This window comes from Malaya genurostris, chromosome 1 (assembly GCF_030247185.1).
Source record: "Malaya genurostris strain Urasoe2022 chromosome 1, Malgen_1.1, whole genome shotgun sequence".
In the NCBI taxonomy this organism is placed as follows: domain Eukaryota; kingdom Metazoa; phylum Arthropoda; class Insecta; order Diptera; family Culicidae; genus Malaya; species Malaya genurostris.
This window is the reverse complement of record NC_080570.1, coordinates 135,214,720-135,241,410: the sequence shown is the minus strand read 5'-3', so window position 1 is coordinate 135,241,410 and position 26,691 is coordinate 135,214,720. Positions and strand designations below refer to the sequence as shown.

Here is a 26,691-nt window from a genome sequence, read left to right as displayed (position 1 = left end):
ATTTTCCCCCAATCCGGGAAAATCGTTAAACTATTATGGATATTGTGAAAATATCATATCTAACGAGAATTGCCAGTCTGTGATCGATTTCTGAAATCTGTGACATTTTTTAAATCTGTGCAGAAAATTGAAAATCTGTGAATCTGGCATCCCTGATGGTGGGAACCAACCAGAGAAGTCATTTATACAGATTTATCTGTATTATACAGATTTTTACATGCGCATACAGATTTATAACAGAGTACAAATTTCTTACAGATTTCTTAAATTTAATACAGATTTATACAAAAGTATTAAGGAAAAAATTAAACTATCTATTAGTATTTGAGCTATTTATTAGTGTTTGATTGCAATGACGAGATAAACGTTTAGGAATCAACGTACAAATCTCTTTTCAAAATATACATTTTTTGAGCAGATATTTAATGAAGAACACTGAAATCCATTTGTATTAAAATTTGTAACTAAATTGAACTTACAAGTTAGACAAGTCTTGGCATCATGAAACATTATTGCCAGACTGACAGTTGTATTACCTAACTCGACGTTGCATATTGGGTTTTGGAAATCCATCTCAACTTATGAAGTGAACATTTTCAAATTAGGCAAGTATATGGCACCATAATTCAATTGTTGTTGATAGGAAAAAACTCTAAAATTTCGTCGATGAATATACTATAAGATATGAATATAATCTACCACTCTATTACCATAATCTATTGGAATAACACCTTTTAACATAATTGTATTGTAGAAATTTCATTTTATTATATATCTTCGAGATTCAGAGACGAAAAATGTTTTTTTATACAAATGTTATGCAGAGCTAATAGAGGGTGATTATTTTGCTGGTATCTTTTTGGCAAAACTGTTTTTGAAAGATTACGCGTGAATCGTGTCTTGTGTCATTATCAAATTTGTTCAGTTTGGTCTATAATGTTTTTCTTGTTTTTCTTTGTTTTTCTTTGTTAGTATAATTTAATCTTGAATCGTCGTTTGGTATATAATTTAATCATGCTGGTAAAGTTGGAGGAAGATCCACTTTTTAAAAAATTGTGTTCAGCGACGAAGTTCATTTCTGGTTGAATGAATGGCCATTATTCGTGAAATACTGGGCCATTTAAAGCGGAGCCGCGGCCAACATTTGCACTAAATCATCTTCAAACATTGAATTATATTGATCGTTCTATCGATTCCAGCAAAGATTTCATCAATTTTCTCAAACTTTTTGTGTTTCTTTTTAGAATCAAATCCTATACCTCTCACAAAATCATCCTTCAAAATTATACGAAAATGACGAAAAATCAGCTATGCTTGCAAATTTTGACAATGACATTCATTTCCAGTCAACGACAAAATCGGGATAGTAATTTCAAAATTATGCAACTATTTTTACCTGTTGGTGCTAGTAGTATCCGTAGTAGTTTTTGTTTGGCTTCCGGCGAAATGACCCTGATTCCTCCTTCTATGTGCATTGATAGAGACGTAAATTTACACGATTTTTGTCTGAGAGTGCAGTATCCAAACCTTTATTATTTACCTTAACACAATGATAAACTTCGCTATACTTTCAGGGTGCTATGGCCACATGTTCAGTTCAGTACTCAGAGTTGAACGCTTCAATATGCTAATTAAAGCTAGTGCACAAACAATAAAAATTCCTCTTCTTGTGGTCAGTATGCACATAAGTGTTATATTTCAAAACACTCCTACCTCCCCCTGAAGGCAGAACTAGTCAAACGTTTCTCACAGCCTAGTAACGATTCATCTTTTACGATCGCTCAGTAGCGGTAACAGGAGAAACGTAGAAAACATCAATCACTCGGTTAAGCTCATAGGGTTTTCCATTATCGCTCCATTTTCCACGAATGTAAGCAAATAAACCGTCTTGAAGAAGATGCAGTAATTTGCTTATTGTGAAACAATGGTAAAAAGTTTTCAGCAATTCCAAAAAAAAAAAACAATATTACGAAATATTTTATTCCACAATAACTGATGAATAAAGTAGTTATGTATAGTTTTCAAAACAGTGTCAGTGAAAATAGGTACCAGACGAGAAAGGATTCGAAACCCTAACCCTCGGCACAGAGCTAATAAATTTTCTGTCCGGCGCGAGTAATTTTTAACCCGCAGTTAAACGAAAGTCCAAGCCGATAACCTACTTTCTGTTTACTTATCTCACATATTCTATCTTCATCGTGACATGACGTTCGGAGGGGAAGCCGAGAAATGCATTTTAAAAGAATTCCGTGCGGTCGGAAGAAGAAACGGCATGAGGGTGACTGGCGAGCACGGCGTACGGAAGAAGACGCTGCTGAAGCTAGTACATATCTTTCTAGATTCTAGGCGTGCTCACGGTGGCGATAAAACTCCAAACTCAGCAAGAAACATGTTGCCTTCGCCATTACCCATCATCTGGTTTCCACCGAACGTGATGCCAGTGTGCGATGGTCTCCTTTGGAGCATTTAGATACGGTTCGAGTATGTAAGACGGACCGAACAGAAGAGAACAGAACAGAACAGAACAGAACAGGAAGAAATCGTGCTCCACCGCAACATTTAACCTCAATTGTGCTTCGCCTGACTCGCAACTCTGGATGTCGGATAGGAAGTGCAGTTTGCATGTTGCAAGAGAATTTTCACTGATGCAGAAGTTTTTCTGATGGTAGTCCGGTCGAAGGCTGGTAGAAGCCGAGCGATTGCGGTTGGAAAAACTGTAACTGCTGTTAGGTAAAGCATAAACCTGCGGCAGCGAAGTAAATACCTTGCGTCTCCATAGGATTTTCGAATGGTTTCACACAAATTGGTGCAACGTTATGATTAAGGTAATCAGCCGATTGTGTGAGTAGTGTGATCTGAGCAGAGATTTTTTTTTGATCCTACTATGAGCATTTTAATTTAACGGTAACGGCAATTATAGTTAGAAACATGCTATGTAATGCTTTAGTTTAGTGAAAACTAGTATGTTGACAAATCATAAAGCGACGTAAACATTTGAAAAGGGTCTGAAAGATTCAAAGATTCTCATTGTTTATTTTCGCTTTGGATTATTTCTGCGTTAATATTCAAATGCTCGTTAGCTACCTTGTACTGAAGTGATAACAAAATCAACTTATAGTGTGTAATTCTACCAAAATGTTCTGGGCGGTGAACGTGAAAATTAATATATTAATATACAAAAATAAAAGCAAACAAAGATCACCTTCAATCACTAATATTAATTTTACTCACTGATTGGAATTATTCCTACACGTCCTACAAGCAAAATGATTGATATTATGAAAATATTCATTAAAGATGTGTTATTGTTCATGATATCAATCATGATCAAATTATCATGATTAATCAAGCTTGTTTTGCTTAAATCATGGATTTTCAATTTTGTGTACACAGTTCGAAAAAGTCTTGGGATTTTATATATTTTAAGATGCAGAACATGTAAAATTGTAGTAATTAGAAAATTTCAAGAGTTTGAAATCGAATGAATTAAAAAACAAAAAAATCGATAGCAATATGGCGACTTGAACCGAAAACATTAGATCACAAAGCATTCCAGTTAATCGACTGAACCACAGAAGCCTATATCCGCTTGATGAATAATTGATCCATATAAATCCAGGTAGCGGCGCTTCGTAGCCGAGTGCAAATTACACTCGGAGCCTGTGCGAGTGGAATTTTGCGTCATTAGAAAAGTTAAGTAGTTACACGGGTAAAAATCTATTGCCGGTACCATGATTAAAAATCATGAAATCATGAATCATGTCTATCATGAATAATAAGTGATTGATATCATGTACAATAACACATCTTTAATGAATATTTTCATAATATCAATCATTTTGCTTGTGAAATTTCATGAGAAGGCATGGTTCATGATTTCATGATTAAAAAATCATGGTACCGGTAATAGATTTTTATCCGTGTATGAATTATATCGTTTGTAGAATTATGTCACCTGTTAAATTCATAATTTTTGTCTGTGTATGTATTTCAAATTTAATCATTGACGAGCAGTGTCTTATTTCGTTTGTTGGAAATGATTGGACGGATTAAAAAAATAGTAAAACATGTTACACATTTAGACGTGAAACTTAACACTATAATTAAAAATGCATACAAGCAACAAACGAATATAAATTTTGCGTAAAGTGATTAAATATCGAAAGCCCGAAAACTTAAGCCAAAGCCTTAAATATAATGGCTATTGACATAATTTCGTCGGATATAACAATAACAAAGCAACATAATTTAGTCTCCACACCATCGCAAATATGTTCAGCAATTTATGGTAAAATTTTCAGTAGTATGATATAACCACACATGACTCAAAATTCAAGTTTTATAAAATGTTTCGTGTGAACAAGCGTTAAGGTGAAATTCAGTGCCAAAATAAGGCGCGCAAAATTTCAACCGCATGAATTGAACGAATCATCACCCAAAGCGTATCGTGCAAAACTGACACAGAAGTACGGAATATTTTCGGTGATTGAGTGCTTACGATACGTTTTGTTCACTAGTAAAACAGGCTTATAATTCAGTCATTTATAAAATTTAACTGGTCGTATTTTCAGAAATATTTCATTTAAACACGTCTTGCAACGTCGTTTTAGTATTTAAATAGTACAGTAATGAAAAATCGGTTAGAATTAACGTATGGTTTAACGAACTAATCGCAGCATGCCATAACGCGGCCGACGGTTTTGATCATTGCTTTACAACTTGCATTTCATTCAATTGCAGCTCTGCTTCGCTCGGTATAGGGAGGCTTTGCATCATGCATGAAAAGATATCGCACCGTTGCGCACAATACAAACTTTCGAAGTTCGACAAAACGGAATTTTTAAATATGTGCTCTGTCATATTTTTCTGTTCAGTCAAATAAAAATCTGTATTTCGAAATGAAAAATCTGTTTACCTTCATGTTTACAATACGTAAAAATATGTGAAAAACTTGGTTAAACATCTAAAAAATTTATTAGTTTTTAGGAACAATAATAATAAATCTATGTTTTTCTTAATTGTTGAAAAAATCTGTACAATCTGTGTTGAAAAAATCTAGAAAATATAGCATGCAGCAGAAACTTTATGTCAGCCTAGCGGTTTATGTTGAACTGCTAGGTTACATAACAGTTCAACATAAACTGTTATGTACTGACGAGTCGAAGACGTAACATAAAAAAATGTAAATCGTTTGTGTGCCCTATGCACAAAATACGTTAACCCCTAGATACGGTTTTTTAAGGCATTTCTCACATTTTAATTTTTATTTTTATTTTACTACGCACTAAAAATACTCAAAACTTATTTTCTCACATTTTAGTACTACTTTGAATTTTTAGTAATAAATAAATATTTTTTGATACATTGAACTGCTTCGGTTTTATATGTTTTTAAAGTATGGAATTGAGGCTATCTAAAAATATATTCATATTCAACCATGCGTCTCTATTAAAGTTATATTAGAAGGAAACGCATTAGGCATCAAATAAACGTATTAGGCATAGAAATCAGCGCAATGTTACAAAAAATAGAAGTGTGAAAAAATTTGTTTCAAAATATTGAAGTATTTTTCAATGCAAGAAATGCCTCTTCAAAATTGTAATTCTTCGATACCTAGAACAGCAGATATGCCATTCATATGGAAGAACAAAAAATCAATTCAATTTTAGTCTGATCTAGCCTTCTGCCACTACCGTCAAAACGTGTTGGAGTGATACTGAATCAACGAAGTCAATTTCACCACAACTGAACACGGAACTTCGCTATCAAACGCTGTCAAAACAACTTCAAAAACATTGAAACAGAGGTGGAGCTGAAGAATACTTGAGTGAGAACCACTAACACACTGGGCGTATCGGTTGAACAAAATTTAATGGGTGATGACTTTAAGGTTGAAATTTTGAAAGGGAAAACAAGATCTATCGCCCCTTCGATTCGTTTCAATTGACATTTGCCGAGTCAGCGTTGGCAGCCATGTCTACATCGATAACAATAACCTTTCTGTTCGACTTTTCATAACACATGTTAAAAATACTATATCGATTTTAATTGGTTCTTTTCGGCAAGAATTAACTGAGAGAGACGAAAGATAGGAAGACGGATAGGCTTTTTAGATTGAATCAGTTATAAATTTAGAACGGAGAAGCTATCATAGGCAGGCTCATATAAGCATGATCAGAAGAAAGAACTGAATTCAATTTCACTTCTACTTGAGGAGGTCGAACACTAAATTCGAGTCCCCAAGTATGGTCGTGTAACAAGTGTAGTTCTTTACCACACTATGCTACTGACACCGGCTTAAAAATGTCATTACTGAACCTCCTATCGACTATCGAAAATTATGAAGGCACACCGTTTGTCGCTCCTTAAGGGTGAATGAAAAGAAAGCAATTTTTTCAAATTACCCAACGAAGAATCTAAAATTTTAACCTCAACTGACGATCCACGTGAAAAATCAGAAAAAGCCCCCTTCAAAGCCAAAAAATGTACCTTTTGGATTGGGAAAATTCATAACTCAAAAAAGAAACTACTTGTTTGGTCCCATTATACAGTTACAAGCAGGGTTATTGAAAAATTTTTGTAGAGTAAATTTCATCACCATTTAACATTTCGGAACCTTTGAACGGCCTTCTAATAGCATTTCTCGCAATAGCTAGAACTGTTTTTGTTGCATTCGAAAATTCAATGGTTAATCCTCTCAGTGTTTGTGTCATTCGATGGATAACAAATCTTTCGTCACAAACAATTTTGATCAATGTTCTACAATGAAATTTGATTAATTTAAAGTTTTATTACAATGAGATTAATTTAAAGTTTTATTACAATGTACGAAAAATGGCTTACATCTTGACGTGACTCTAAATTTCAGACAAGTTGCTATTGGGAAATGAGAAATGCTATCAATTTCATAGAATGAACATTTATTCAACCCATATAATTGAAATTGTTGCTAATCAAATGAACGTTAAAGGAAAAGACGTTTGAATAACTTCGGTATACCTACAGAGGTACCCAATAAGCAGCTCATTTCTGATATGTTTGATCTATCCCCAACATTTAAGATTCTACTTACAATCTCAGGAAAACAAGCATTGTTGAAACACACAAAAGCAATTTTCTACGCTACTGCTACTCCAAGATAAATAACATCAGTATATTTAGAAAAATGTACCAAACCAACTGATACACTGTGGTCTCTTTTCACGCGGGGGATACGTACCGCGTTAAAAAAACCGCGCAAAAAAAACGGGTAACTCCTGAAATCCGCGCATAAAACCGCAAAACTAAAGAATTTTTTTTAATGCCAAATGTCTTAGAAATTTCCAAATCTGGTGTAATCTGAAAAAATCTCAATTTTTTTTAGAAATAAACGAATTTAACACTGCGTAACTTCGGAAATCTGCGTAGAAATAAACCACATATTTGTTGACGTTAAAAGTCCTAGAAATTCATGAAACGTTCACATCTAAAGTAATTAGAAAAAAAAGTCGACTGAGATTTTCGAAATCGAAATTTTTTTGATGCCAAATGTCATAGAAATGCATGAACGTTGAGATATGATGTGAACTCATTTTTTTGAAAAAAGAAACATCTTTGTGACATCTTTGAGAATTTAAGACCACGTAACTCCGAAAATCCGCATACAAAATAACGCAGAATTAAAAATATTTATTTTTGATGCCATTTTTCTATGACAAATGTCTTAGAAATGTATGAAACGTCCAGATCTGGTGTAATCCCCGAAAAAAAATGGACTCTGGGACATTTTGAGATTTCCGAAATCGAAAATATTTTTTTTGTATTTGATAGAAAAAAAAAATTTAGAAAAAAATCGAAAATTTTTCAAGTGTCAGAGTTGATCTAAACACAAATTCGGGATAATGCCAGATCTCGACGTTTCAAACATTTCTAACACAAAACAAGAAAACCGGATAGCTTTGAAAATTCGCGTAAAAAACCGCGTAACTTCGGAAATCCGCGTAAAACAAGAAATCAGTGTATTTCTCCTTTGAATTTTTTCTTTGTTTCGATTATAGAGGTTTTAACCTTATGGTCATTCGCCTCTTCGTGCCAGAAAAACTTTCTGACCCTATGTGCGGGGGGTTGGGAATCGAACCCAGGCGGGCTGCGTGAAAGGTATCGACTTACCCATCACACTATAGCCCGTCCCATCCCTTTAAATTTCCTTAACGATATGATCTCTGCATTACGATTCTCATGTTCTTAAATTGTTTGCATCTCAAAGACTTTAAACGAATTTCACATAAATTTGTGGCCTTTTGACGAATCTTGATTATAAATCAAATTAACATTTTTAAAGTGAACCACTTTTTAGAAGAGTCGATTATTGCGGGAACCAGATCTCGCAAAGAAGTCACATTTGTCCAGGTTTGTTTATTTTGTCTGGTTCTACCAAAGTTGAATTTTGATGTCCGATTCCATAATGCGATAACTTTCCTAGGTCATCACGTCCAGTAAGAAATTTAAATTTTGTTGAACCAGATCCGGTTTTTAACATTAAACGATAGTTTTTGCACTTGACTTCATTGTTTTCTTTCAGTGTATCCGAATCAGAGATAGGTTTGCTAGAATTATTATTTTTTATATATGCACTTGTTTTGAAAAAGTGTCTATTGTTTGTCATCCACATGTATCTGAAACGAGTGAAAATCATATTCGAAAAACCAATTCCAAGAAACTTCGCTGTTGATACTTTTTCGGTATCATGAAAGATATAAAACTAAATCATTCATTTGTGTCGTGTTTTTCAAAGCTTGCCAAACCAAAATTAATATAGAGCAAAAAAGCAAAATTTATATAGAGCAAGAAAATGACCTCTATAAGTTAAAGACGAAAGTTATGCTTTTATGGAGGAAGATTTTTGCATATATTTTTTTCTTGTACGTAACTGAAACACCAAACAACTTTTTTCTATCGACCGCATGAGTCGTCAGGTTCCAGCAATAGAAGACCGAACTCAAAACTTTGATTGAGAACCTGAATGAGATAAACTTTCTCAAATGTCAAAAGAAAGAAAGAAAGTTATGATAATTGACCACGTAGTAACCGAAATGATGAAAATGCACGATATAGAGTCATAATTCACCCCTAAATCCTCTCTTTCTGCACTACATTGAAAGCTAGTCGTACTTTTCCAAGCAACAGTAGCTGGCATATAGATAATATCAGCGGTATAGTGAGTGGAAATGGCAGACGTTTGTGGACATTTTCGGCAAGGACCATCCAGTGGCCGTGAATACTGATGCCATCAGTAGGACGCCATAAAGCCTCGTCGCTTTTAGTTGGAGCCGTTGCCAAGGGTAAAGTTTTTCACGTTCCGTAAGTCTGTCCGTCTTGTAGCAAGTGATATGTGTTGAATACCCGGTGTGTATGTGATAAAAGAGGGAACCTCGAAGCACGAAAGTTAAGGATTATGGGGTGTATCCGTTACATGGACACTGCCCAGTGTTAGTTAGGGGGAAAACAAAGAAGCAATTAAGCTATAAAAAGAAGCGGCTTCAATTCATACAACTCAGTACCTCCACGTTCTATTTTTAACCGATTTAGTAAAAGGTATATTTTGTAAACGCTTAGCCCAAAAATTTCTCATTATTCATTTGAGAGAAAGAGCCATTTACTTTTTACCAAGTGAAACGGTATAACATTATACCACTACTCATCCAGCAAGAAATGATAGAATCTTTTCATCTTTCAAAATCTAAAGAGTAAAATTGAAATTATTCCGTCTTACCACACCGAATATCCTGACAGAGCTTCGACACACTTCAATGCCACTCATCAGCTCATCGGACGGTGTTGTGATACTTCGGCTTCGCTCAGTATTCGGTACCGTGTAAGTGTTCTAAAATTAAAAAGCAAATCAATTTTCACACACCTTGCCACGTCCAAAATCGAACCTCATGACCCGGAGGAAAAACCACACCGTCCACATTAGCTACCGAGATGTTTACCGTCGAAAATGAAATCGTCTGGCACAGTTGGGTGTTCTGCTGAATATCCATCAAGTTTTCTGTTTAATCTCTGTACCTGCTCCCCGTCCGGTTCGAGTCGGCGGTGTATTTTGAAACGTTGGCACAAACGTTTCACTTGACGGTTATTCAAATGAAAACCAATAGATGAGATCAAGGTTATGCGTTTCTGTGTTTTTGAAAGAGTAAAAATCTACTGAATGTTCCTTTTTATATAGGCTATCAAGCTGTCAAACTATTAAACTTTGTTATATTCATAAAATAATAAGCAAGTTTCAACAAGTTCAATTTCTTGATAGTCAATTAAACACTGATGATGACACGAAGACGAAACGTAAAAATATGAAACAAGTCAATTTGCACAAACTGGTAAACGTTCCAAAAACCCCCAAATGACTACTATCTGATGACGACCACAAAGTCTTCTTTTTTTTTTGTTTGGCACGAAAGGAAAGACATTAATAGGTTACGTTTGCTCAGCGGATCCAGTTGAATCGTGAGGTGGCATTAGAAATTCAGCATAAGCCGCTAATGCACTGATGAATCGACACACAAAAAATACGTTGTGGCTCGAAAACTGTTAGTTGCACTGTTGTTTAATTGTACAAAAATATTTTCGAAGAAGAAGTTGTAGGAAATTAATCGGAAAAAATTAATAAAGGAACAAAACGAATTCAAACCCGTCTCCTTGATATTTTTATTTAAAACAATTTCAATTTAAACATCAATTTAAAATCCACATTCGATGTTAATTTTATAAGTGCTAATTAAAAAGTTACAACCGAAATATTTTTTTTATTTTAGCAAAATATACCACCGATAAAAAGCAATAAACTTCCTCATATTGGCACTTCTCTTGAAGCGTAGCCATTTTCGAGAGATGTACAGACATAATATCCAATGAAGTTTTAATGAATTCAACAAGTTACAGCTGTCAGTTGTATGTTTCATTTAGAATAACTTTTTAACTGTAGGCTTGTTAAAAAAGTGCAATTCATTAAAAACTTTAGCGCGTTGACCCAAGCAATCAAAAGTTGAGACTGAGTGTTATATACCATTCGACTCAGGTCGTAGATATCACAAAATGTCTGTGTGTATGTGACAAATAATGTTACTCGATTTTCTGAACCGATTTTCACAAACACAAATTCAAATGAATTGTCTTATGGCCCCATAGATCGCCATTGAATTTTAGTCCGATCCGACTTCCGGTCTGCATGAAAAATTGAAAAAAATTATCACTCATTTTTCTCAGAGTTGGCGTGACCGATGTTCACAAACTTAGATTCAAACGAATGGTTTGGTTAGGTCGCTATTAATTTTTTGTCTTTATCCGACTTTCGGTTCCGGAATTACCAGGCAAATAAAAGTCTTGGAATTCTTTAAACAAAAGCTCCCGAAAAGTGGATCCAGATCCGACTTTCGGTTCTGGCATTACAGCGCTATAAGTGAAAAATTTCAATTTCATGTGATTTGTTTTTTAAAGTGATAGCGAAACAAGGTGCAAATTTTTGTAAAACCTTCTGGTAAATTCATCTAGTTGGCAGACCTTGTTAGTTAGTCGATATATAAACCTACTTTGGGACTACTAGTCCCCGGTTTCCGCTTTCGAAAGCACCGATAATAGTGAAGAAAAACTCCAAAAACGGAACTCACTTCGATTTCTCAGTGATTTCTCTGATTCAAATCAAAGCTCACAGTGTCTTAGTGGATACTGTGCAATTTTATTCGAAATTATAGGGCGATGAGTATCAAAATTTTCAAACTGTCATACAAAATTATGCAAAATCGGTACGTGCTGGTACGGAAGAAGAAAACATCTCCGCCTAGCAAACAGCGTGCTTTGTTCAATTTCGCATAGCGTGCAAAGTTACCACATTTAAATCTATATTAACTTGACATAACTGTTTACAAATTCAAAAAAGTTATGGTAGTTTAACCCAAAGAAATTTTTTGATTTTATTCAAGTTTGATAAAAAATCTTGACAGAATCTTCTAGTGATGCTTTTGAAAGTATAAGTTATATGAGAAAGGCATCATTACAGCACTAGATAGATAAAAAAAGATTTTTTCTTTATAAAAAACTAATTTTGCGCTGCTGGTCAATGTTTCGAAAGTTTATTCCATCATCTTTAGAGTATAGCGACCCAAGATACTCATCGTCAAGTAGGCTATGGTGGTTTAAAATGGTATATGTGGATTGGCATAAAGTTTCGAAGTTATCGTTTGCATCCTTTGGTAATAGCATCAGATTTAGAAGTGAAAAAGAATTATAAACATTTGAAATGTATTTGTAATTGATTTGTGTTTATATTTGAAACATGAAATCAATTTGCAACCTAAATATAAACACTCTTTCATGAGAAACATTTCTAGTATAAATTACAATATTTTGTTATGTGAATGCGTCTAATCTAATACTGAGTGGTGCAAAAATCTCATCTAACTGTTAGGTGAACTACGCATTTTGAAAATAAATTAGAATAAATAATGAAAACCTCGCTTGGAACGTTCATGAGAATCATGCAATGCAATAATAAATTGTATGATGTGCAACAAGTTTCTTGTTTGATATGTTTCACAGCAGTAATATTCGTTGAGAGAAAACTGGATATGAAACTGTTTAAATGAACATATTGTACAGTCAGTTAATGAAACCGATCTGAAACATAATCCGTTCAGGTTTTTGAGTTGATTCCACAAGCAGTAATATGAACGATTTTTACATTTGTAATAAAAACATGTGGAATCATTTGTCTAACATATCCAACAAAAATAACCGTACTGTAGCAATTGTGAAACATGTCAATTTTAACAATTTTTTATTGTTACGTGGGTAACTACGTAACTTTTCAAATGATGAAATATTTCACTCGAATAGATTTTAACGGGCTCCGAGTATAGTTTGCTTTCGGCTAGCAAGTGCGACTGTATGAATTTATATGCCCCATTTACCAGCCAAGCCGATAAGTGCTTTTGTGGTTCAGTCGATTAACTGACGTGCTTCGTGATCTAATGTTTCTCGGTTCAAGCCGCGCTGTTGCTATCGATGTTTAGTTTCATTCGATTTCAAGCTAAGTAATTTTCAAATCACATAATTTTATATGTTCTTGGATATGTGTTTGTGTGGAATACAACGGTCCATTTATGTGCATCTTATAAGATGTAAAATTGCAATATTTTTTCGAACTGTAAAGTTTTAAATTTCATCAGTTTCTAACGTGGAAAACAGATTGGAAAAATGGCATGCGAATGCAACTATGTAATGAAAACCGCGAAAATGTTATCGCAGATACGAGATTCCAACCCGTAGCTGACTCCTAACCGTGGAAATTGTTTTACCCTGTGAATGGAACATATGAAGAGATAACCCAAAGCCAAGTAAAGCGAAGCATGCTTGGTTCTTCTAGACAATTGGGCTGTCTTTTCATGTGTTTTCATATGCAGGATAGTTTGATTGGCAAAACAATTTCCCCGGTTAGGAGTTAGCTACGGGTTCGAGTCCAGTCTCTTCGGTAACATTCTCGATGTTTTCATAAGATCAGTTGCATTCGCATGTCATTTTTCAAATCTGTTTGCCCCGTTAGATACTGATCAAATGTATACAACAATATAAATTTTCGTGTTTCAAAATTTAATAGATAGTTTACAGTATTTATTAAAATCAGATTTATAATACGAAATAAACACTTGAATTCTTGAATATCAATATTTTGATTATGACGTTTACACAGTAATATTGATGAAGCTGTAATGTCGAAATCAGTAAGAAACACAATTAAAAATCCGTAATGTAACAAATTAACATCTTCAAACTCTTCAACTGTAATTACCATTGGCGCGATTTAGCACGGTGGAAAATTAAACTGGCTATGATTAAAGTAAACGTTTAGTTATCAGGTGTACAGCTTTGCTTCCGCCGTTTTCCGATAGGTGGCTGTACCAGCTGAGACTGGTCAAAATATATAGATGATAATGCCTTTAAAGTGTGTGTGTACAGTGCTTAACGAATTGTCATCGCCGTTTCAGTGACAGTTGTTCTTGTTTTCGTATTATTTATTATTATTTATTATAATTCTAACCATTTACGGGAAGTTTTACTTTTCTGTTACAATTCGAAAAAAAAAGGCAGCTGAAGTGCATCGAATGCTCTCAGAAACATACGGTGATGCTGCTCTGAGTAAAAGAACATGTCGGGAGTGGTTTCAACGTTTTAATAATGGAGATTTCGATGTCAAACATGGTGGTGGAAGAGGAAAAACCCAAGAAGAGCTTGACGAATCGTTGGGAGTGAGTCAGTAAGCCATTTCAAAACGCCTCACGGTCCTGGGCATGATTCAGAAAGAAGGAAACTGGGTGCCGTACGAGTTGAAACTGAGGGACATCGAGCGCCGTCTATTTGTCTGTTAGCAACTGCTTCAAAGACAAAATCGTAAGCGGTTTTTATATCGAATCGTAACCGATGATGAAAAGTGGGTTCGATACGATAACCCTAAACGCAGAAAATTATGGGGAAAGGCCGGGTATGCTATTTCGTCGAAGACAAAACCGAATATTCACGGCGCCAAGGTTATGATTTGTATTTGGTGGGATCAGCTCGGTGTGGTTTACTACGAGCTCTTAAAACCGGGTGAAACCACCACAGGAGATCGCTACCGAACGCAACTGATGTGCCTTAGTCGCGTTCACTAAAAGAAAAGCGGCCACAATATCAGCGACATGACAAAGTCATCCTCCAACACGACAATGCTCGGCCTCACGTCGCAAAAGTGGTCAAAAAGTACCCGGAAACGCTGAAATGGGAAGTCTTGCTCCACACGCCGTATTCCCCAGATGTCGCCCCTTCTGACTTCCTCCTATTCCGTTCGATGGTACACGGCCTCGCAGATCAACATTTTCAATCCTTCGAAAAGTTGGAAAAATGGATTGCTTCATGGATAGACGAGCCGGGATTCAAGAAATACCGGAAAGATGGGAGAAAGTTGTCGCTAGCGACGGACAATACTTTGAATAATACATCTGTAAGCACTTTTTCGCAATAAAGCTTTTATTTTGGAAAAAACGGCGGAAGCAAAGTTGTACACCTGATATAGGTATCAATATATAACGAAATATACTACACCGGAACTTGATGTAGATTAGTGTTTTGGGGATCTTACCCTCGTGCGTATTTGGATCCTCTGTTGAGATTCTTTTCCCAAATATAATTATTACGATATGTGTTATAATGTTTTATTGCATTTTTCTGTTCTGATCATCCCTCGTATGAACAAAGTACCTAGAATTTATCACAATCTGTTTTTAACAACTGCATTTATTTAATGTCGTTAAGCCAAAGACTAACAGACATGACAGTATGAGTAAATTTTTTTAAAAATAATTTTTCGTGATGCACTAGTTCCACCTATATTGTACTACTACTATGTGTACACTCCTTGTGTTATGTAAAAGTTTTTTTACTAGTTGGTTTCCCCTCGTTTGTCAACACTGATCAGCTGCTTGCAGGGATGCCTGATTTCATCAAAATATGTGAAAACGAATCGTCACAATAAATTATTGGATTACGTTGATAATATATTTAACTTTTTCGCGATGTTGGAAGGTAACGGTATTTGACTCAACGTTGTTCATCTAGACTATTTTTTATTGTGTTGGTAGTTTTCACCCGAAATTAAGTGGCGGCAGACCAGAAGCAAGTAAATATTGTAACAAAACGGGTTCGATTTTGTATTGCGTTGGAGGATGAGAAGTAGGCACAATTATGTATATAGTTTTGGCAATATGTATTACATATTATATTATAAATATTATCCTGCATGAAATTTGCATGGACGTATACAAATCAATATATTACCGGTAATTCTGTATGAATGGCAACTCTGTTGGTAAATGAAAAAAATAAACACAGTCTAGATGACAGACAGGATGTTTTTGATATGGTAATGTGGCGCCATCATGACACATGTGAGTACTGTCCCAAATAAATGAATATTCAAAATGACCGTTAAAATGATTGAAGAATCTAATTTGAGTGTCCTGTCTGTTAGTCTGTGGTTCAGCTATGCATTAAATCAAAAGGGTTACTTTGATAATTTACCGAGCCTCGGTTAATAAAAAAAGTATGTACCGAGATTTCGGAGAATTGATATACTAACTTTACTGAGTTCGGTTAAGTGAACGATTGCTGTACACCACAGGAATTTACAAAATCGTAAACGTATGTCGGTATAAGATTTCGAATTGTCAAGAATTCTGAAATAATCAAACAAATATTTCAGGAATGGCTATTTTTGCCTTAATTCCAATTAAATATTATTTTTCCGTACTTTCACGGTATATTTTTTTCGTCGAGATTAAAACTAATTTTTAAGGGTTGCAAATTAAAAATTTACACGGGATTTGGAAAAAGAATTGTTCGAGTCTGTATATTTTATCAGTTATCAGTAGACGAAGTGAACTACTCTTATATGAAAATAGGCCGATCGATTGAACGATTACTTCATAAGTGTCATTATTTGAGTGCCAATTTTTGCTGCAACATTGCTCATGTGAGCGGAAGCGAATATATTGACTCCGATTACATCGCAATCCGTGGATTGTAAGTGTTGGAGTGACTCGACTAATGAGATTACCAAAGGTACAATTACCCTATGCATCATAATGAAACACTGGAAAAAAAACCTCTCTAAAAGTAGGGAACTTTTTCGGGGCACACAGAAACGCCTAATACAAAAGAAAGAGATGCGTCACGGGTGGTTAACTTTTACTGCCTCGTTCCCACTAACCGTGGCATCAAGCTAGAGTTTAGACAGCAGTAGTATAGGGCGTAAAATAATATGTATATCCAAATTTGGGTCAATCCGTCGCACTCCCGCTCGCGTACTATCATCACTAGCTGATCTTTCTTTGTTTGAGTGCAGGCGTTTGGATCGAAAATAGTTAAACTTTTATTGTTGCTGTTTATTACCTATGTGAATTGTGGAAGCATGGTCGAGGGTCAGTTGGCAATAGGCTCTTCAAAAAATGGCTCGTTTGAACCTCAGAATGGGTGAAATGATCAAACAAACAGTAATTGCAATCCTGCACACCTCCATTGTAGTTTGAATCATTTGAATTGTCTGATTTGAATATAGATAGGCATAGAAGTAGCCAGCACGGGCGGCTTCGAAGAAATCAAATCGCAATAAAGATATTATAAACAACGTTAGTAAAATGATGATCGCATACTGAAACCGCTCCATTATCTCTTAATTTTATTTTGTGTTTACCTTCTCCATCATTCAGTTGAAGAATCGATCGTGAGAATGCGTTAAAAATTTAATTTTCTTTCTACATTTGAGGGTAACATGAAAGCATTAAATTATGTTTCAATTGATATCATCTCATTTTGACAATCGTCTGTTTTTCGAACTTGAATAGCATCATTTTATCAGATGTTCCGCGGAAAGCAAATCGACGTCGATCAGCTGAGCTTATGAAAAAAAATCAAGCTTTTCATCCTGTGTGGAAAACACTAAGCCCTATTCTCGACACAGTCGGCAAAAGATGATGCAACCCATGGTGCCATCACGGCATCGGTCATGTGGCCCATTCCATAACGATAGCACTATGCAATGCCATCAGTCTACAACAGTCAACCGATTCGCCAATGCAATCCATTGTATTGGTTCATTCCGCGTCCTTCCCACCGACGGACGACAGCCGCCGACCGCGACGAGATCGTCATCGTACTGCGGCGGAGGCACAAAGCATCCGAAGTGGCATCACAGTCGGCGTACAACGGCCGGTCATCATCAGTCTTAATTTACACGACTGTGCCAAACAGCTGTTTTTCATCTCGTTCATTCACGATTGATGTCAGTTTCATAGGAATCCGAGCTTTGCTAACCGGACCGGGTTCGTTCCAAAGTTTGCGAAGTTTGATCGAAATAGAAAATCGTGTGTTCGGCCAAATGTCTGTCATTTCGGAACAGGGTCAAACAATGCGAGGCATATTCGGTCCAGACATAACCTCAGAATTGATGTGGTTTTAAATTGGTCGTTTAGACGTCAAGGGGCGTTTGGGAAATTTCTGATCAGATTGGTCGCAGTCTTGTACCACTTTATTATAGAAACTAATTCATACTCATTATACACGATATTTGTTGGATTTACCAGAGCTCCTTGCAACGATCATCACAGTATTTGTATGAAGATTCTTAATTACAATTCCATATTTGATATTGTTAATTTTTTCAAGCAAACAAGGTCACGGCGCAGAAAAACGCACGGGCTCAAATGATAAACTTGATTTTAACTGGGTGGCAATCACTTTGATCGTATAATATCCGTTCCTACAGTGCCAAAAATTTCGGTACAATTTATGAGGGGAAAATTCCCCATCACAAGGGAAATAATTTCGAAACTCCCGTTCAAGTATTTTCCAGTGCCAAACCAGAACAATATATAAAAGGTGATTTTTTTGAGGTTATGATTTTCATGCATTAGTATTTGCTCAGATTTTTTGAGGTTATGATTTTCATGCATTATTATTTGCTCAGTATGCTCTGACGCAAAACTCAAACTTAGAGTGGTGAAAGAACTAGAAAAACAACGCTTTTGCATCGTAAATTCTCGGTTCAATTTTCAAATGGCCGTAAGAACAAGTGACAGCGTCTTTTTGTATAAATTATCATCTACTAATTACTAAGTGATTTCCACGTTTACCACTTAACTTTTTGTATGATGTATTGCACCTAAATCCTTCGACTTCTAAACAGAACTATAAAATCTACGAAAACTTTCATAATCGCGTCACAATCAGTACCGTAAAAGTTAATTTAATTTCATTCAATTGAAATTCACATTTACAGTGAAGGAAGGAATTTTGAATTGAAAAATCAGTGGATGAAATCAAATGTAAGTTAAAATTATGCTATGCAACATATGTTACACATAAAGAAATGATTAAACTTACACGGCATGTAAACCGATAGTACTATGAAATAGACGTCAGTTGAAACGAAAATCTCATTTAAAGCCATGATTGATGTAAAATTACATTAATATTCATTTAGTTTTTCATTGCACAAGACTGTATACAGGGTCCGGCACTCGAAGTGTAACCATTTAAAAAGGCCATAAATTCAGTTTGGAAAATTACTTTTACTTAATTCAAAGTACAAAATGTGTAAAAATAATACAAAATTCAGAATCAATTCACTTTTGCTCGATATGACCACCTTTTGCCTTGACTTGATGACTTGAGAGAGCGAAGGAGTTGCTTCGTTTGGCCGAATGTGACTTGCAGGTATTTTGGCCCACTCGCGGACAATAACTTTTTTCAGCGCCTCGAGACTGGTGTATCTTTTAGTTCGGACTTTGCTCTCCAAAATGGCCCAAAGAGAATAATCCATTGGATTCGCATCTGGTGAATTCGAGAGCCATTGTGTGGACGTGATGAAGTTCGGAACGTTGTTTTTCAGCCATTCTTGGTTCACTCGAGCTTTGTGAGACGGTGCCGAGTCCTGCTGAAACGTCCATGGTCTGCCACCGAAATGTTTGTCTGCCCACGGCTTCAAAGCAACCTCCAGAATACTTTCCCGATAATATGTCGCATTTACCTTGACGCCAGGCTCGATGAAAACGATTGGAGAGCGCCCATCTGCGATTACAGCGGCCCAAACCATTATCTGTTGCGGGTGCTGCCTCCTGGTGGCCAATCGATGACTCAAATTCTCGTATGAACGGTCGGTCAAGTAAACCCTATCGTTTTTAAAGTTTACGAATTGCTCAATTGGAAAAATTTTCTCGTCAGAAAATACAATGTTCGGAAATTGACCGCTTTCGGCCAAACGAAGCAACTCCTTCGCTCTCTCAAGTCATCAAGTCAAGGCAAAAGGTGGTCATATCGAGCAAAAGTGAATTGATTCTGAATTTTGTATTATTTTTACACATTTTGTACTTTGAATTAAGTAAAAGTAATTTTCCAAACTGAATTTATGGCCTTTTTAATTGGTTACACTTCGAGTGCCGGACCCTGTATTTACAAACCGCTTAGTTTTGTAATGTAATTTTCCATTCAATTGCCTGCCGCAAATATGTGCATGAAAATAAATGTAAATTTACAAAATATTTTTATCTGTGTAACGTTATTATGTGTGCTACACTTCATACTCAATACGAATACCGTTCACTGATACACTGAATGGACAACACTCAGTCACAGAGAACTGACATCCAAGCTAGTACAAACTTTTCCAAAAAAGCTATTTAAAGTATACAAGTAAAAATCCGTCAAAAATCTCCATTGCGCACGACTTTGCACGCATGAATTACCATTGCATGAAAGCTCGAACGCAAGAGCCCATAAGCGATTGCTGGACTGCTCGAAGCGCCCCTACAGGAGAATTGCTACTTGGTGATTGCTTTTTAAAACAACCGTCAAATTTCTTAGACACGATGAAATCTCTACTTGGAAGTCTGTTCACTGTGACTCAGTTATTCATCCGTTGCACCGTCAGTCAGGTTTTGCACGAACATGATATTAGGTTTTGCACGATGACGAAGTAAATGAACTGCCGATGAAACAAGTTCATCTTTGACAGCTACCGTGTGTTTGTTTTGTTTTGAGATTGCAAATTAAAAACTGAAAAATGATGAAAAAGTGCCTGTTAAAAACGTGTTCCACAGTGAAAAGAACTAAAACGATAGCCCTGTGTGAGTTTCCAGCATCAAGGAGTGATATTTATATAAATCGGTTTAGTGTGAGGCGACTTGTAATTTTTCAATTCAAACGATGAACCTCTGATGAACTTTTAAACTGTAAACAAATAAACGGCGGCTGTCAAAAAAAGTTCATGTTGTGAGATTATCTCATGCTCGTGTAAAACCTAATAACATCACAAAAATTAACAAAATGAACCAATTTTGACAGCTACCAGTGGTTTGTTTATGTGTTCGTTGCGTTAATTCTAATTTGAATTAGGTTTTTTACCGTCACTGCTAACCTCAATCGGATGTACACATTTTGACAGTTCAGCAGTACTGTTTTTAAACAGAAATTTCTTTTGTTTGTTTATTGACAAATTGGATCAGACCATTTACGGTCCGTATCGCCTAAATAAAGTTTTAAAACATTTGTTTACGATTGAATACGGTACGTTTTTGATATTTATCAAATAAAAGTGACTAGTTGCAAAGTGTAAAGATGATTGTTTTAGATGTGCTCTTCGATTTTTGTTTAAGCTGGTTTGTAAACAGTACCCCTGAACTGTCAAGGATGAATACTTGTTCATTTGTGTCGTCACGATAAAAAACCTAATATTGGTTAGTTAGGTTTTACACGAACATGACATAATTTCACAAAGTGAACAGAACGAACTTTTTGACAGCCGCCGTGTGTTTGTTTACAGTTTAAAAGTTGATCAGAGGTTCATCGTCTGAATTATAAATTGAAAGTCGCCTCACACTAAACAGATTTATACAAATATCGTTCCTTGAAGCTGGAAACGCATATAGGGCAATCTTTCTAGTTCTTTTCACTGTGGAACACGTTTTTAACAGGTACTTTTTCGTCATTTTTCAATTTTTAATTTGCAGTCGCGAAACAAAACAAACACACGGCAGTTGTCAAAGGTAAACTTGATTCATCGGCAGTTCATTTGTGTCGTCATCGTGTAAAATCTAATTAAGTTTTGCACGAACATGACATAACCTCACAAAAATGAATCAAATGAATCAATTTTGACAGCTATCAGTGGTTTGTTTATGTGTTCATTGCGTTTATTCTAATTTAAAACGTTTTAATAGATTTGTAAACAGACCACTGATAGCTGTCAAAAGATGAACTTGATTCATCGGTAGTTAATTCGAATGGTCATCGTGCAAAACCTAATTGAAATTCACTTGAACCGACGTCAGTTTCTTCATTGAAATAACAAATATCTCTTTCAATTGACTGAGACACTGTTCATCAAATGAACTCCTAGTGAATATTCAGTTGGCTCAAGATAATAATCGAATGGTAATCACGGTCAAACACAGAATGTACTTGAATTCATTGGTTTATACTCCAATCTTTCATTTCTAAACATTTGGAATACGTCTCAATGCATACCAAAAATTCGAAAATTAGTTATTCACACTTCCTGGCGATAACTGTAAACTCAAATGGAAACCGACACCTTATATTTATTTATTTTAAACAAGCGATATGACAAAGCCATGGTTATCCAATTGACGATGAATCCAGTGGATCTCATTTGATTATGACCACAAAAGTCAAGTTTATTCAAGAATTGAAATACACTGTCAGTAAAACGCCAGAAATTTCATTACCATCTAAATAATTTCATTGGAAAATGGAATTTTACCACACTGGTCACAATAATTGAAAGAAAAAGTAAACCAAGAGAAACTGTCACTTGCTCATGCGGATCATTGAAAAATCTACCGAAAGTTTACTTTGCCGATTTTTGCAAAGCTAGTTATCTATTTTACTCACATTGAAAAAAGTAGAAATAAATAAATCCTGAGTTATTCCAGTTCTTTTGTTTTGGTAATATAGTGACAATAATTTTGTTTCGATAGAAAGTTATACAATTTTTATGAAATAACCTAGATTTGTTTCATTTAGGGGTTAACCGATTGTTGGACAGTTCAAAAAAAAAATTGATTTTACATCTTATAAGATGCACATAAATGGAGCGTTGTATTTTACACAAATTTATATTCAAGAACATGTAAAACTGTGTGATTTGAAAATTACTTGGCTTGGAATGGAATGAAACGAAAAATAAAAGATCGACAGCAACAGCGCGACTTGAACCAGAAACAGAAACATTGGAGCACAAAGTACGTCAGTTAATCGACTGAACCACAGAAGCACATAACTGCTTGGCTGGTTAGGGGCAATATAAATTCATACAGTCACACTTGCTAGCCGAGTGCAAATTATACTCGGAGCCTGTAAAATTCTATACGAGTGGAATACTACGTCACTTGAAAACTACTTAATTATAAATTGTATCGTTTGTTGAATTATGTGTCCTGTAAAATTCATAATTTTCATAATCAATCATTACACAACTAGTTGGATTAAAACAAGTTTTGTCGTGAATACGACTTACTTTACTATGGGGTGCCTTTTCAAAATTTACCCTCTGAGAGAGTGATAAGTTTTTGATCGTGAATATCTCTTGTTGTATCTAACGAATCAACATAATTTTTGCTACATGCCATCGGAAATATGATCACAATTTTATGATAAAATTTTCAGTTGTGTGACATAATCTCAAATAGTTCAAAATTAAACTTTTCTGAAATGTTTGGTATAAACGAGTATCAAAGAGGATAATTCATATGGCGCGTTTGCCTTTCTCGTATTTTGAAAGCTCATAGCTCAGTGATCTGTGGAAGGATTTATATAATCTAACTACCAATAGAATCGAAATTTTTCAACTTAAACGTGTATAGCAAGAGCATTGAAGTATTTCAATAGTACACTATTGAAAAACCTATCTCATTTGACCCATGTCAACACCAGCCAATCAGAACGCGTTCTGAGGAAGAGAAGAAAATAGCTGCTGCTGTACAACAAATCGTTCAAGAAAAATGTTTCCAAAAGTGGTGAATATCGTAGTGAGTTCCTCAATTTGGTCCTTCTGAATGCTAGAAACGAATCCCTACAGCATATTGATAGTCTCTTTCAATAAATTATGCAAATCCGAAATGAAATAATCGACATTGAAATTCTATATGCGGCTATTTTTATAGCCGTTAGGACCGCCCATTAGTGAAAAAGCTACAAACGAAATCACATAAAACGAAATCTCTTAACAAAAATTGAATCAGTTTGGATTCTATCGCCACTGCGAGCAGATGTGTTTTGTGTCGTCTGCACAGCTAGTTTCGCTTTCGACAAGAGCGATTACGTCACAGCTGCCAGTCATTTCGATGGATGAAAAAGCAACGTTGGAGAGCATTATAAAAAATCAGCCGTTCTAATGGCTCTAAAATTTTTCTAAAGAACTATTAGGATTTGTTTTTCGCAAATCGCAGGTAATTATCCTCAGTTTAGTGCAAATCAAGAACAATTTGGTTAGATTTGTGCACTTTTCGCTGTGTGAAATTCACAGTAATCGAGATCAAGTGAAGCCTTTTTTTGAGAAAAATGTTCCGAGTTTAATATCGTAGAGAATTCCGCAATTTGACCCTTCTGAATGCTGGAAATTAATCCCTACAGCATATTGATAGTTTTTTTCAAAAAATTTTGCAAATCCGAAATGAAATAATCGACATAAAAATTCTGTATGCGGCTATTTTTATAGCCGTTAGGACCGCCCATTAGTGGAAAAGCTACAAACGAAATCAAATAAAAGGAAATCTCTTAACAAAAATTGAATCAGTTTGGATTCTATCGCCACTGCGAGCAGATGTGTTTTGTGTCGTCTGCACAGCTAGTTTCGCTTTCGACAAGAGCGATTACGTCACAGCTGCCAGTCATTTCGATGGATGAAAAAGCAACGTTGGAGAGCATTATAAAAAATCAGCCGTTCTAATGGCTCTAAAATTTTTCTAAAGAACTATTAGGATTTGTTTTTCGCAAATCGCAGGTAATTATCCTCAGTTTAGTGCAAATCAAGAACAATTTGGTTAGATTTGTGCACTTTTCGCTGTGTGAAATTCACAGTAATCGAGATCAAGTGAAGCCTTTTTTTGAGAAAAATGTTCCGAGTTTAATATCGTAGAGAATTCCGCAATTTGACCCTTCTGAATGCTGGAAATTAATCCCTACAGCATATTGATAGTTTTTTTCAAAAAATTTTGCAAATCCGAAATGAAATAATCGACATAAAAATTCTGTATGCGGCTATTTTTATAGCCGTTAGGACCGCCCATTAGTGGAAAAGCTACAAACGAAATCAAATAAAAGGAAATCTCTTAACAAAAATTGAATCAGTTTGGATTCTATCGCCACTGCGAGCAGATGTGTTTTGTGTCGTCTGCACAGCTAGTTTCGCTTTCGACAAGAGCGATTACGTCACAGCTGCCAGTCATTTCGATGGATGAAAAAGCAACGTTGGAGAGCATTATAAAAAATCAGCCGTTCTAATGGCTCTAAAATTTTTCTAAAGAACTATTAGGATTTGTTTTTCGCAAATCGCAGGTAATTATCCTCAGTTTAGTGCAAATCAAGAACAATTTGGTTAGATTTGTGCACTTTTCGCTGTGTGAAATTCACAGTAATCGAGATCAAGTGAAGCCTTTTTTTGAGAAAAATGTTCCGAGTTTAATATCGTAGAGAATTCCGCAATTTGACCCTTCTGAATGCTGGAAATTAATCCCTACAGCATATTGATAGTTTTTTTCAAAAAATTTTGCAAATCCGAAATGAAATAATCGACATAAAAATTCTGTATGCGGCTATTTTTATAGCCGTTAGGACCGCCCATTAGTGGAAAAGCTACAAACGAAATCAAATAAAAGGAAATCTCTTAACAAAAATTGAATCAGTTTGGATTCTATCGCCACTGCGAGCAGATGTGTTTTGTGTCGTCTGCACAGCTAGTTTCGCTTTCGACAAGAGCGATTACGTCACAGCTGCCAGTCATTTCGATGGATGAAAAAGCAACGTTGGAGAGCATTATAAAAAATCAGCCGTTCTAATGGCTCTAAAATTTTTCTAAAGAACTATTAGGATTTGTTTTTCGCAAATCGCAGGTAATTATCCTCAGTTTAGTGCAAATCAAGAACAATTTGGTTAGATTTGTGCACTTTTCGCTGTGTGAAATTCACAGTAATCGAGATCAAGTGAAGCCTTTTTTTGAGAAAAATGTTCCGAGTTTAATATCGTAGAGAATTCCGCAATTTGACCCTTCTGAATGCTGGAAATTAATCCCTACAGCATGTTGATAGTTTTTTTCAAAAAATTTTGCAAATCCGAAATGAAATAATCGACATAAAAATTCTGTATGCGGCTATTTTTATAGCCGTTAGGACCGCCCATTAGTGGAAAAGCTACAAACGAAATCAAATAAAAGGAAATCTCTTAACAAAAATTGAATCAGTTTGGATTCTATCGCCACTGCGAGCAGATGTGTTTTGTGTCGTCTGCACAGCTAGTTTCGCTTTCGACAAGAGCGATTACGTCACAGCTGCCAGTCATTTCGATGGATGAAAAAGCAACGTTGGAGAGCATTATAAAAAATCAGCCGTTCTAATGGCTCTAAAATTTTTCTAAAGAACTATTAGGATTTGTTTTTCGCAAACCGCAGGTAATTATCCTCAGTTTAGTGCAAATCAAGAACAATTTGGTTAGATTTGTGCACTTTTCGCTGTGTGAAATTCACAGTAATCGAGATCAAGTGAAGCTTTTTTTGCGAAAAATGTTCCGAGTTTAATATCGTAGAGAATTACGCAATTTGTCCCTTCTGAATGCTGGAAATGAATCCCTACAGCATATTGATAGTTTTTTTTTTCAATAAATTTGCAAATGCGAAATAAAATAATCGACATTAATATTCTGTATGCGACTATTTTTATAGCCGTTAGGACCGCCCATTAGTGAAAATGCTACAAACGAAATCACGTAAAAGAAAGCTCCTAACAAAAATCTAATCAGTTTGGATTCTATCGCCAATGCGAGCAGATGTATTTTGTGCCGTTTGCAAAGCTAGTTTCGCTTCCGATAAGAGTGATTACGTCACAGCTGCCAGTCATT

The 26,691-nt window shown here is 35.4% G+C and overlaps 1 protein-coding gene across 1 annotated transcript in view; it reads left to right on the top strand.

Moving 5' to 3' along the window:
- LOC131425840 (chaoptin) overlaps positions 1 to 26,691 on the top strand; it is a 176,400-nt gene that overhangs the window by 44,528 nt on the left and 105,181 nt on the right. The gene's annotated exons all lie outside the window — the stretch shown is intronic.